Genomic DNA, 14,894 nt, shown 5'->3' on the forward strand with positions numbered 1-14,894 from the left:
TTAATTTTTTTATATTTCATAGTTATTCACTTCAATATTTAAATCTTATTTCATGAGCAAACAAACAAAAATAATTTCAAATTTCGATGTATTATTACAAAGGGAATAAATTTTTTATTAAAAACAAAAAATGAAATTCCAGGAAAAACGATAGGTGATACAGCATTTCTACTTTCAGATTTGGATTCAGCGGGGTCGAATTATAAATAATCGCCTATTTTCGTTCAAAGGAGCAAAAAAAAGTTTGAATTTGTTCATCAGTGTTATCTGGAGAAAAATCTGTTTAATGCCAGTGATACAAACAGAGAAAATTGAATAGTATAGAGTGGTGCAATGCTAGAAATAGAAAACCTTTAGTGAAGCAAACTGAAGGTGAGGTTGTACTCTTCCCAACATCTTAATTGACCGCCCTGAAAAAATTTCAAAGTCCTGAATTCGTAAATTTGGCAACATAGCGCTTCAGAGTCCACAAATAGTATCCAACTTAGCAACAGTTTTTCTTTCTAAACGAAAACGCTCGTGAATTTCTTTCATTCTTTCACATTCCATGAAGTTAGAAACCCTAAACCAGTAATATATTATGCAATTAAACAAAAATCGTAAATTGGAAATAGAAATGTTGATTTTTTTAAAGACTATTCGTTCTGAAATAGAAAATAGGAGAATTTATGTGCAGTTGGAAACACTGAACTCGTTCTCCACCACCTGGAGAGAATTGAAATCACATATCAATGCAATGAAGCAAATTTCTCTCGATTTTAGGCAAAATTACAGTAATGATAAATTGCACAATACCGGACGATTCTACAAAGTGCATCTTTTCCCTGATCTGTGGCGAAACAAGGTTCGGAACTCCGGCAAAATGTTGTTTCAACTTAGATCAAACTTGTTTTACAGGCTTTCACGTTAGCAATGCCCTGGAGCAGTTGGTTAAGCAGTCGTCTCGTTTTGCTTTTTCGTCAAGAACGAAACATCGTAGGTTCAAATCTCACCCACTCCTGATTCTATTTTTTATTGTTATTTATGTAGTACTGTAAACACTTATGCGATGCATACCTCGGAAATGTTTCTACTCATCTTCTTGATTTTTCTATGATTGGCAGGATGTTTGGCAAGACCTTTCTTTTCATTTAGCTGTCAAAAGCTATGTTAACACACGTTAAGAATTTATATATCATAAATACATGTTCTTAAACAGCATGTTGTAATCAAGGTGTTCGCGTCTTATATCAGATGGAGGCTCATTGCACAGTGGTTCGGATCCCACTTTAAACTGTAGGTCCAGTCCCGATTAGCTTTACTGTGCATAAAGTTGACTTAAAACACCAAATCAACCAATACATCTCCATTCAGAGTGGGCCTTCTACGATACTGAAGTCGGCCAGCATCCAAAAATACAGTTCTGCTTCGCGTACACCAGAGTATAATTTATTTATTTATTTCGTCTTCTTTTACATGGCGAAGTTAAGACTGTGGAGCCTTTTTTCCACTTGACCATGCTTACAAAAAAAATATTGAATATGAAATAATTAAAATATTGAAAAAAGAAAGAAAAAAAACATAAAAATTACAGAGAAATAAATAATACAAAGAAAAATTACATATAAGAAAGGTAATCTAACCTATAGATACGGGCACACACACTCACACACACACATACATATTTTTGCCCTTACACACGTACAAGCAAATACATAACACTACACTTACTTAAGCACAGTCCAATATTACACATACTTAAAACACAGACCAAAACGATATAACCATATAACCCCACAGCTCTACAGCACCTTGGCGGGCCTTGGCTTACCTACCGACTGCTGGTCTCCCTCCCACACTGTTCCGCTGTCACCTGTGGAGGTCTTAGACCAGTGTTTGGGTGACGGGTGATCAACCCGTCGTAGTCGAGCGGGTTAAGGCGTTCACTCGTCTTGAGATCGCTCGCTGCGGGACGGCGTAGGTTCGAATCCGGCTCTGGTCGGAATTTATTCGGCCTACGTATAGGGCCGGTGGCAACCCACCATCGTGAGGAAATTGGGGAGCTCCGAGTGAGTGAGCGTAACCCGATCGAGAAGACCTGCAACGGCTGGGGGCTCGTCGGGCTGATCCCCCGACACTCCAATACTGGTCTAAGATCTCCACGCTACAACAGGTGACGGAGGAACAGTGTGGGAGGGAGACCAGCAGTCGGTAGGTAAGCCAAGGCCCTCCTCGGGCTGTAGAGCTATGGGTTATTATTATAATTTAACAACTATAGTACCTAAAAGTACAAGAATGAAGTAAGACTAACCTGTTACAGTAAATTTCTACTTAAAAAAAACAATTAGGTAGATCACTGAAAATGCTACACTTTTCTAGTTAAAAGTTGGAAAACTTGAATTATGCACTTATGGTACTTTTACAAGTCTCAAAAGTCTAGCTTTGAACACAGTGAATACAAGACATTGCTCTGTGTTCAGCACACATTGCATTGTGGCAGTGGTTGCACGAGCTTGTCGCCATCCTCCTCTTGGCTGATGGACAATAGAAACAAATTCTCCTTGTCCCTGGAGGCGGTCGCGCACTGGCGTTTACAGGTATTCCCAGATTCTCGGAAATCATCACACAAAGGTTTCGCCGAAAGTGAAGGTATTTGCAAGCAGGTTTGCATGTGTGGAGTTGTAAGCTGTTCAGGCAGTATGTGACATATGAATTTATAAAGCATATGTTCATAATGCCATAGAACATACACAACTGCCAGCGCCGAGTCTTTCAACTACACGACATGTTGTTACACATTTGGTCCAGGGTGTCCACTGCACCTTTTGTGTCATTGTAGGTATGTATGATAACAGGCTTGTGGGTGGTAGGGTTCAGCTCTGCAGTGTCATGCATCGTAGAAAGCATGTTAACAGTTTTATTCTTCTTTGGCTTGAAAGAAACCAACGTCTTTTCTCGGTCAAATAAGAATATTGTACTGTTTATGGGCCTTTTCTCTTTGTTGGCAAGTGTATGACTTGGGACACCTTTTCTGTTCAGTCGTATTGTACCAACAATTATCATCTTGTATGGAGGCTTCAGAAGGTCCTTAGCCAACTGAACACTGGTAAACCAGTTGTCTGTTGTTACATTTCTGTTGGTTCCATGGATAGATGTTGTGACTTCTTTTATAAAATATTCTGAGATTGGTGACCTGCCAGTCTGCATCTTCTTGCCAACATATGGTATGCCATTTATCATACGTATAGCTAGTGTTTGTATCACATGCCATCACAATTTTCAAACCATATTTAGAGTGTTTGTTAGGTATGTACACTTCGCAACATCTTATTTGACCGCCTCGAAAGAATTCTAAGTCGCGAAATCGTAAACTTAGCAACATTACACTTCAGCTCCAGGTGAGAGTAGCCAACTTTGAGTAGGTCCTTTCACTAGACGATAAACGCTGCGGTGATAGGTTTTCAATTTAACACTTTCCATGAACTTAGAAACAATAAACAGCTATTATAATACACAATCAAACAGATATAATAAATTGGAAAAAGAACCTTGAAGGATATTTACGATTCTGCTTGCTCGACTTGAAATTTGGGGGGTTTGAAACACTGAATAGAGTTTTTCTCCACCTAGAGGAAATTGCCATCAAGTTTGTGCAGAAAGAAGCAAATTTGTGAGGATTTTATGCGACATTTTATTTACAATACCTGGCATAATATCGAACAGTTCTCAAAAACATATATTTTACACGACTTGTCGAGAAAATGTGCTTGAAACACAGAAAGATGGGAGTCTTCATAAACTTCAACATGTTTTTAAGGGTATAAATTCATTAAGTTAACGTAGAACAGTTGGTTAGGCTCTGCTATCTATATTTTTAATCAAGCCTGAAAGGTCGCGGGTTCAAATCCCACCCTCTCCTTTCTTCTTTTTTTTTTTTTTTTGCTGAACAGATACCGTTGATATTAGAATATTTAAAAAATGAATCCGATGCAGACTTGAGGGACGTCCCTTCTGCGCATATTTCCCCTTAGAAGTTGGAGATTTCCAGGATTTAAATTTAAAACTTTTCTTTTTAGTTATTGTTCATATGTTGTGTTAACACACACATCATGATTAATTTACAAATCACATATATGTATTCAGGATTCAAAATTTAATGTTATTTAAGTTATATATTGTTTGTTCTTTACTGACACCTAAAATATTGATTATTTGATTTTGATATACTAAAAAAATATACATATGTATGTTTACAGAGCGTCAGAAATACACCAGGCACCAAGCAGGCCTCTTGCCCTTCCTATACACTACACACCTAGCATTACAGTAAGATGTCATGCCGGCCCCGTGACGGAGTGGTTAGCACATCGAGCTACGATGCCCAGGTTCCCGGGTTCGAATCCTGCCTTGGGCATGGATATTTGTGAGTGTGCATTCATCCATATCATCAATCATACCCATCTTCGTAAATTAGCCAAAAGTTGCACAAAAGGCGTAATAAAATAAAGCACGCCAAGTCAATTAAGATGTCATGCGACAAATTGCTAATACGCTGAAGCCCCCTATTTATATATGTATGTTCACGAGGCGTCAGAAGTCGCGAGGCACCAAGGAGGTCACTTACACTTCGGTATACACTACAACTGGCAGGACAGTAAAACCTCAATCGACAAATAGCTAATATGCTAAAGCCCTTGTAATTTATATACGTATGCATGTTCACAAAACGTCAGAAATACGTCAGGTGCCAACGAGGTCACTTGCCCTCCAGTATACACTACAGCTAGCAGGGTCGGTACCACTAATGCTTTTTTTTGTGCAAGAATTTCTAATATACATAAACTTGGTTTATATATATGTGAACCTTCGGATCTGGAAAGCTGTGTGTGTGTGTGTGTGTGTGTGTGTACAGTATTTTTTTTAAACCTAAAATTAATTTGTTATTACGAAAAAATGCAAACTATCCTAGTATCAATTCGACACATCTATCTGAATCGAAGATACTGTTCACATACTCCCATATCACCAATTACTCTCTCTGTTGTGCTCAAATGTCATAAGGTAATTGGCAATTTTTTCAAAGAAATTAATCAATAACATAATGGCGGCATGAGAAATATGCAAATAGAAGATATTTTAACAATATGCGCTGTCTAGCAATAAGCTACGTCAACTCAAGAGCGCTCTATCATATGTCTCCAGCTAATCGTATTGCTATGCGAAGACGTTTAAAATCTTTAAGTATTGAAAAAGTTTGACCTTGTTCGAGTATCCCACACTCTACGAGCATACAGTATTTAACATTCTTATTCGTACACCCGGATTTTCAAAGAATATGCTTTAATATCTGACAGTAAATACACTCTATCGAAATTGTTTCGTTACAATTCAATAACTAATATCATTAGGAACATAAAATCTTACCCAAATTCTGTATAACCAATGACAATAATAAATTAAATTAAACTGAAAGAGAAACATGCCATTTTTCGTACAACTTTTCTATTCGTACACTTAATAATGTAAAAGAAAAAAGTATATTCAGAGCAAATTGACTGACAGTTCTAATACTTTGAAGCGTATCCTTGGGCTTTAATTACTGCTTGACACCTGTTCTTCATAGAATTAACCAGTTTCCGACATGTTTCAGAGCTTATTTTATTCCACTATGCTTGCACAACATTTTTCAACTCTTGTTTGGACTTGGTGCCTGCTTTATGGATTCGCCTTTTCAAAATAGCCCATAAATGCTGAATGGGATTTAAGTCTGGACTTTGAGCTGGTGTTTGTAGTAGTTTGGGCACATTCCATATTAGTCAATTCATGTTAACTCGCGCCTTATGCTTACTGTCATTAACTTGTTGGAATCTGTAGATGGGCGAAATGTCCATTGTTTGGGCACTCTGCTTTACATTGTTCTTCGATATGTCCAATTAGACATATGCATCCATGATACCATTAATAAACTGGATGGTACTACACACCTTTTATCCTTTATATACTATCTCCCCAACGCATTTTCGAAATATATTCGGCACGCATCGTTCCCGCGTTGAGCATCCAACACCCACGTGCCTCTCCTATCTTCTTCCTGTCCTGGGACACTGTACACTTCAACCTTTTCCGAGAAACGTGTTCTTTTTCTCCTTTTTTAACATCACTCCTCTCCACATCTTTTTTTCTTTCTGTTTTTTCATCAACACGTACTAACTACCACACAGCGACACAAAGCCACGCAGGAGACACAGACCTCACACTTTCTTTCTATGTTCACGAGTAGTCGTTACGCCATCTCATCAATTCCGAGAATTTCATAACGTTCCCCTTATCTTCATCAACCGTCTCACGTTCCTTCAAATTAACCTCAGCCAAAACTTCAATATCACAGTTTTCAGAATTCTAACATACCACTCAGCAATTCCAAGAATTTCATTTCGTTTCCCTTATCTCCTTCTTCAGCCGTCTCACGTTCCTTTCCATTAACAGTCGATCTTCCCTGTTTCCGTGAAACACTGCTCTTATCAAAAAAGAAAAAAGAACAACGCCGACTCCTCAAACAGACACCGGAACTCATATCTCAATTCCAAGAAAAACAACTGTCACGCCGAAAAAACCAACCGTCACCACAAAAACCGTTACACACATTTCCTCTTCCACAACAATCAATCAAAATCCTGCCCACAAAACCAAATCACGCACATTTTATGACGTCACACTAATCAAAACACTCAAAACACTTCCCTTGCTTGCCCGGTGGGCGTACAAGTGGTTCGGATCCCACTTTATGTCCCGATTAGCCTTACTGTGCATAAAGTGGACGTAACCAAATGAATGAATGAATCAATCATTTGCATTAATCTTCTTCTCGCCCTTCTTTCGTTAACGTAGATCATGTCCAGCCTACTTCTCTCAAAACGTTGTTCCACCATTGGCATTACACATCCATATTTTTGATAAGGTTGAGTTGACAATGAAACTTATTCCTTGGAGATTCATATTTCCATCAACAGTTCCTATGATATTACGTTTCCTTTCCAACGCCATGACTAATCTTATCCTATTAACAAAATCAAATCAGACCAACTGTTCCTCAATACAGGTGTACCGCAAGGCTCAATTCTAGGACCAGTTATATTTTAATCTACATAAATGATCTTCCAGAAACCTTATTAGTCTCTCAAACAATACTTTTTGCGGATGATACAAATATTATAGTAAAAAGTCTGGAATATGAGCAACTTCAATAGAATTCCATTTATAACAACAACACAACTAAACACCTGGCTAAACAACAACAAGCTTTCCCTGAATGTTAATAAAACATTTCTAATAAATTTTAATCCAGCAAAACAAATAAAAAACTTAAATGTGATTATTAACAATGAAGTTGTCAAAGAATGCAATGCAATAAAATTCTTAGGAGTATGGATAGACACAAACCTGTCTTGGGACATGCATATTACTAATTTAACTCAAAAGTTAAGCAGGCTCTGCTACATGATGAGAATTTTGAGAAATGTTTTTAACTTTGAATGATTTAAGGACAGTATATATTGGACAGATTCAACCTGTACTCACATATGGTATCTCTTTCTGGGGCAGTTCACCCAAAATGCAGAAAATTTTTATTTGGCAAAAACGCATATTAAAAATTATGAAGAATGTATTCCTCTCAAACCCAACCAAACAAATTTTCAATGAATTTCAAATAGTACCTCTTCCATGTTTTTACATATTTAAAACGTTGTACTTTATTCATACAAATTCTAAAATCTTCTAAAAAAATCTGGACATACACAAGTACAGCACTCGTATGCATAACTCCCTCCACCTTTCTACCAAAACACATAGTGGTCTATGATTTCAAGGTGTAAAACTCTATAAGAAGCTGCCAGAGGAATTCAAGAATCATAATCCAACCAAATTTAAAATAACAGTAAAAAGCTTGCTTATGAAATATTTGTTTTATAGCACAGAGGAGTACTTAGATCATATTTTTCATTAATAGACATAACCTTTGACTTTTCTTGTATTTTTATGTTCACTAATAGTCATAACCTTTGATTTTTCTTCTATTTTCTATGTTATTCCTTACTCTCTTATACTTTTTAATATGCATAAGTATGTGTTAATTCCATTGTACTCAAAATCGTACACGTAATTTTATTTTATACTCTTTATACTTTTTAATATGCTTAAGTATGTGTTAATTCCTTTGTACTCAAAATTATGCATGTAATTGACCTATCTCATATCATAGTGCTATTTGTACTCATATGATCAAGTGGATGGAAATAAATCTTATCTTATCTTATCTTATACTTGTCTCTCTTCAAGCGAGCTTGTGAGTCTGCTATCTGAATAATCTTTTGGCCTGTATTTAACTTCTATACCTATAGTTTCTTCTTTACAAATATTTACATATAGATTACTTCTATTTCCAGTTTGAAAATATTACTATAATTTCATCTCTTTGTCATTCTATCTTGTGGGATTCGGCGATCTTCTTCCTGCAATCTTACCGGAAACCTTCTCTCGTCGTTAAAGTAATTCCTCGTTAGCTATATTGCTTCATTTCATATGCTACGTGAAAATGAAAGATAATTATAATGCATATGTCAATGATACATGAGGTGAAGATGATGAACGCTTGAATGTCCCCGAAGTAGACCATAAGAAGCGAAAAATGTGGTATTGAAACGTAGGAATACAGTTATTAAGAACATAATGTACAGAAAAGACTGATATCTGCCGATAAAATTTGAGTTGAGCGTTACAGAACCTATAGAAATAGAGCATCTTAAGAGAGATAAAAGATTAAAGACGTGTAAGTTCCTTTCCTCCTGAGTTTCTTCTTTCTCTATCTCGTTGTGGGTTGTTTATTTCCACATGTCTCACACCAAATTCCTGTCTTCGAAACTTCGACCCCTCCTCTTCTATATGCTGTCTCTTCCCATAAGGTCTCCCTTCTCTGTCGTTCCTTTCTTTGTCCCACGAGTTCTGGGTTCTACTCAATATGTCTTCAGTTATCAGGTAATCTATCAAGTCGTTTACTTGTTTTATTTTTACCACTGCTCTGGCCCTTTGTAACAGCTGTTTTTCTTGGAATTGAGATATGAGTTCTGGTGTCTCTTTGAGGAGTCGGCGTTGTTCTTTTTTCTTTTTTGATATGAGCCGTGTTTCCCGGAAACTGGGAAGGTCGACTGTTAAAGGAAAGGAATGTGAGACGGCTGAAGAAGAAGATAAGGGAAACGTAATGAAAAGAAAGCAAAGAAATTGAAGTCAAACGAAGATGATGCGAATGCTAAAGAGTGTCTGTGAAAGGGAGAACTGTGTATAGATAGGGAGTCTTCTAAATCCAATGTGAAGATCGAAGAATAGATAAAGGAAGGAAGAAATTCGGAAGGAAGACCTAAATATAGATGTACGTGTGTGTAAATTAGGAAGAAGAAAGAAATTCCTAACTCCATATAAGTAGTTAAGGTACTGCAAGGGAAGAGTTTTGAGTGTTTTGATTGGTGTGACGACATAAAATGGGCGGGGTTTGGTTTTGTGGGGTGGGTTTTGATTGGTTGTTGGGAGGAGGAAATGTGTGTACATGACAATAACTATGAGAGGAATCACAAGTCTGCAGAAGGGAGAAGGACAGATGGAAAATATCGAAGTTCATGGAGAAATTACAGAGGTCGTAATAACTTTATACGATATGGAAGAGGAGGAAACCCAAGATGGAGAAGTGAGCAAGATGAGAATCAATACCAAAGACATACCTCGAATGAAGAAGATGAAAGATGAGATGCACCATTGTTTCTTCTTTGAACGAAATCTTTGATTAACTATAATTTCTTAATTTTCTCCGCCTAGGTCTGGCGGCATCAACCATCTCAATAATCCACTGATGCTCATATGATATCGAAAATAGAGGATTCCCGGATAAAAATATTGCCCTCTTCACCTTAGCCACGTCACTATAAAAACTGGGGAGGTAAGAGGGGGTGGGTGACCCAGCCAATATAACAATATCACGTGACGTGCAAAATGTACACTCATGGCAAAAGTTGGTCTTTGTGGGCCGGAGCCATTGGTGGCATCATATAGGGGCAGGAGTTGGGTGCCACAGTTCACAGCCAAACGACTGCACGAAGGAACCAGATCTGGCTCCAAAAGAGCAAAGCTGGCAACAGTGATCAACAGCTGTCTCAGAGAGGACGACCTAGGGGGAATTGTTCTTGTTCCCTCTTAAAATAAATTGATTGTATTGTTCAAATCTTGTGTCGAAGTCACGCTCTTCGTTCTTTGAAGGAGACGAGATATTCAGTGAACGTGGTCTTCATATAAACAATAAATTTCTCTAACTTTAAACCAATATTTCATCATTTTCAAAGATCATTTATTTATCTTGAGTACAAATAATGTTGTCAGACATCACCATGTATAACTATAACCATCCCCGCAATAACATTATCCCAAATTGCCTATATACCTCCACGGACGCCGGCATCTTGCAAGATCTTGTGAAGACGTAACAAGTCACCTTCTCCTTAACTTGCTCAAGCAGTCTGAATGACCGGATGCTTTCACTCTCTAAGACGTGACGTCCACACCCTTCCGCCGAACGATAAACGTGCAAGATATTCAATCCGACTTGAAGTTGTCTGGCCCGCCGAATAGGACTAATGATTCTACTGCTGTTTCAGTTGCATGTGACTCACGCCCATAAAATAATTAAAAAGTAGTGTCTGCTGCCACGTTCTTTTTCTGCTGTACCTCAAAGGAGACATGCGCTTGGCAGCAGACTCGGTCTTTGTTTTATCGTGATTTCATCATGCTATGTATGCAATTACGTCTGTAACACATACTGTGAAGTTTTAGCGATTACTTTCACAAAAATGTTTTAAGATTAGGTCCCTCAGCATTCTTCTAATAATAAACCTAAATGCTCTTCTAGTTACGTTAGCTTCTGTTAACATTAAAATAATATCGCTAAATGCTTTCTAAAAAGAAGGTTCTAAATTACTTGTACACTTCGCAACATCTTATTTGACCGCCCTGAAAAATTTCAAAGTCCAGAATTCGTAAATTTGGCAGCATAGCGCTTCAGAGCCAACTAAGAGTAGCCAACTTTGCAACATTTCTTCTTCCTGAATGAAAACGCTCTTGTGATTTTTTTTCATTCGTTCACATTCCATAAAGTAAAGATACCCTAAAGCAATAATAAAATATATGAGTAGACAAAAAAATGTTAAGTAGAAATACGAATGTTGAAAATATTTCAAGATTCTTCGTTCTGAATTTGAAAATAGGAAAATGTATGTGCATTGTGAAACACTGAACAGGTTCTCATCCAACTGGAAAGAATTGCGGTCACATTTGAATGCAAGAATAAATTTATGATTAATTTATGCAAAATGTTTAGTAATGATACCTTGCACAACACCAAACGATTCTGCAAAGTGTGTCTTTTCCTTGGTTCTTGGCGAAAAATGGTTCGAAACTCCGGCACAATGTTGCTTGAACTGAGATTAACGTGTTTTACTGAGATTTATGTTAGCAATCACCTGGAGTAGTTGGTTAGATGACAGCACTTTCATTTTTTTACTGTTTTCGTCAAGATCGAAACATCGTAGGTTCAAATCTTGGGTGACCAGATATTTGTTGACCAAAAAGAGTATAGTCTATAGGTTGAAGGTGCGCATGCACAAAACACAAAAACAAAACGAAAATAAGGGTGGCTATTTGTTATTGCTTCTATTATAGCCCCTATAAAATAGGCCTACACTCTACAGATTCAAATTACTTATGGGTCTAATGTAATCAGCTAATTATAAATACTTACTCACCAATGGGCACCATCATTCATTCTTCTAGGATAATTTTGCTTTCTTGAGTATGTTTAAATCATACTTTATTGCCAGTCCAAACTCTTCACAGGTCATGTCGACATTGAATTTCACTTTCATTACTTGTTCGAGTGTTGACACCAGGAGTGTAATTTTTTTCTCTCGCCAATAGGCTAAGTTTTAATAACACACAATCACTTTTAAAATTGACCCAGCCTGTACTAAATCTTGTACACTGACCTCCACTTACCCATCATTGTTTCTTTTCTTTCTGTGGATTTTAACGCATTTTTACGCGTAAAATAATGAATGAAATTAAATTGCAAGGAAAAAAAGAGTATATTTGGGGATTTTTGCAAATTGAAAAGAGTATAGAGTATATGAACCTCTAAAAGAGTATAATACTCTTAAAAAGAGTATGTCTGGTTACCCTATTCAAATCCCACCCTTTCCTTATTATTTTTTACTTTTTATTTACCGAGTACGAAGTGTTCTAATAACGTAATATAATATTATATGATATTACTGTAAATATTTATGCGATGCATGCTCAGTGGCGGCGATTTTGTTTCAAAACTGATGGGGCAAGGTGGGGAGAGGGTGGAGGGCAAGGACAGTTTCTTTCCCTTGGTAGATAATGTTTAGCATAGTGCTGGGTCATTTGCCCCTCCACTCTCCATAATCGTCGCCACTGTGCATGCCTCAAGTAATGCTTCTACTAATGTTTATAATATTTCAGTGATTGGCAGCATTTTAGGAAATACTTTTCCTTTCATTCAGCTGTTATACGTTAACACATATTAAGAACTTACATGTCAAATTTCTCCATCCGGAAATGCTGCATATAAATCGCATAAATATCAACGGAAATATCCAAGAAACGTAGATAAGCATTCTCGTCCAAAGCCGTTTACTTCCCGAAAAAGATTTTGCAAAGAAGTAGGTTTGAACCCATGACCTTCCATTCCATAAACAAACGATGCCCCTACACCACACGGTTCACGTTATTTTATGCACTCGGTTCGGATCCCACTTTAAACTGTAGATCCAGTCCCGATTAGCCTTACTATGCATAAAGTTGACTTAAAACACCAAATCAACCAATTCATCTCCTTTCAGAGTGGGCCTTCTATGATACTGTAGTCGGCCAGAATCCGAAAATACAGTTCTGCTTCGCGTATACCAGAGTGTAATTGCATTTAATATTGTGACTAATTTTACTTTAAAACTACAGATTAAAGCGATAATAGTGTCCAGAAAAAGAACCTCAAATTAGATCTTCACACAAAGTATTTTAATCCATTGTCAAACATTTCAGTTAAGAACCATGTCAAGAAATCTAAAATATGTAAGTTTTACTAGTAAATGCATTTAAAATGCACGAAACAACAGGAGAGGAGAAAAATAAACCTCAAAAATAAGTAAAAATGCAACAACGACTGTTAAAAATACTGACAAATAAACTAAATGCCAAAAAAGGCCGAAAAATGCAAAAAAAATGTAAAAAAGAAAGTTTTTTTCGGATCTAACCGAAGGGAAACGGACATGATATCAGGTTTAGCATTGTTTTTAAGGGTCAGAAAAAAAGTTGATTTTTCATCAACTTCCGGAAACTAATTAGTTGAAGGTAGCTTACTTAAAATTTTCTTGCTGAGGGATCGTATCGTCCCATCTCCACTTCATAAATAAAGAAAAAAAAATCAAGTTCATATTTCGAAAATAACTTGGAGTTTTCCACCACGAAAATATGTTTTTCATAGTTTGAAGTTCGTTAGTATTATCTTTCAAGGTTTCCATTGTTTTAATTTCACACATGTTTTATATTTTATACGTTCCTCTCTCTTTTCATAGTCTTCGGAAAAAAGCTGAAGTTTCTTGTCAAACGGGGTCTGGTTCAAATGACTCCTTTTCGCTCTCCTGTTCCTACTTTAAACAAACTACAAAATACTTCGTAACTAAACGATTGCTTGTTCAAAACACGGAATTTTTACACAATTTACAAAATATGACAAAACGCCGATAGACATGTTCATCATTTTTCCCTTTCAGCGTTTCTCGATTTTATCTGAATTCGTTTCCTCATGAAAATTGCCATGAGAATATTATAGATATGACATTATGTGTGAATTGGTTTCTTCAAACCGGTATCAAATTTTAAAATGAGCTACCTGGAGAAGAGGTAGCGTGCTTGATTCTTACGAGGTAGGGCGTAGGTGCGATTCTCCACCTAGGCAGGATTTTTTTCAGGAGTATATCGTTGAGTGTAAAGTTTATCCACCGTGCTAAGAAGTTAACATTTATCTCTGTATTTCACGAAAGGAAAGAAAGTTATTTCGATGATAGGAGGAAGTCACATGCCACTTGGAATGCGCAGAATCAAGTTACATAGAGCTAAGTCTGTAATGGTGGTTTCGAATATTGCAAAGTTAGTGCGGAAAGTTTGTTATATCTGATACTCGTACTTTCTGTTCAACTACGACAAACATTTTAGACACAAACAGTTAGGAATTAACGATCGTTGTGAGGTTTTGAATTTTTTGTTTGTCACTCACTATATAAATACTTATTAGTAGTTTCTTATCGAATCGGCCTCCGTCACAATAACCATTTACTTATGTTAATTGGCGATTTGCTATTATTTTTAGACGCATGGTAAGATGGTGAAGAGGGGATTGACAACAGTCATTACGAAGTTATAATAACCCATAGCGCGACAGCCCATGAAGGGCCAGGGCTTACCTACCGACTGCTGGTCTCCCTCCCACACTGTTCCTCTGTCACCTGTTATAGCGTGGAGGTCTTAGACCAGTAGTGGGGTGACGGGTGATCAGCCCGACGAACCCCCAGCCGTTGTTGTAGGTCTTCTTGACCGGGTTACGCTCACTCATTCGGAGCTTCGCAATTTCCTCACGATGGTGGGTTGCCACCGGCCCTATACGTAGGCCGAATAAATTCCGACCAGAGCCGGATTCGAACCTACGCCGTCCCGCAGCGAACGATCTCAAGACGAGTGAACGCCTTAACCCGCTCGACTACGGAGGAGGACCATTACGAAGTTACGGACATAAAATTACC

The sequence above is a fragment of the Lepisma saccharinum genome, chromosome 4, assembly GCF_977018435.1.
Source record: "Lepisma saccharinum chromosome 4, izLepSacc3.1, whole genome shotgun sequence".
Taxonomy (NCBI): domain Eukaryota; kingdom Metazoa; phylum Arthropoda; class Insecta; order Zygentoma; family Lepismatidae; genus Lepisma; species Lepisma saccharinum.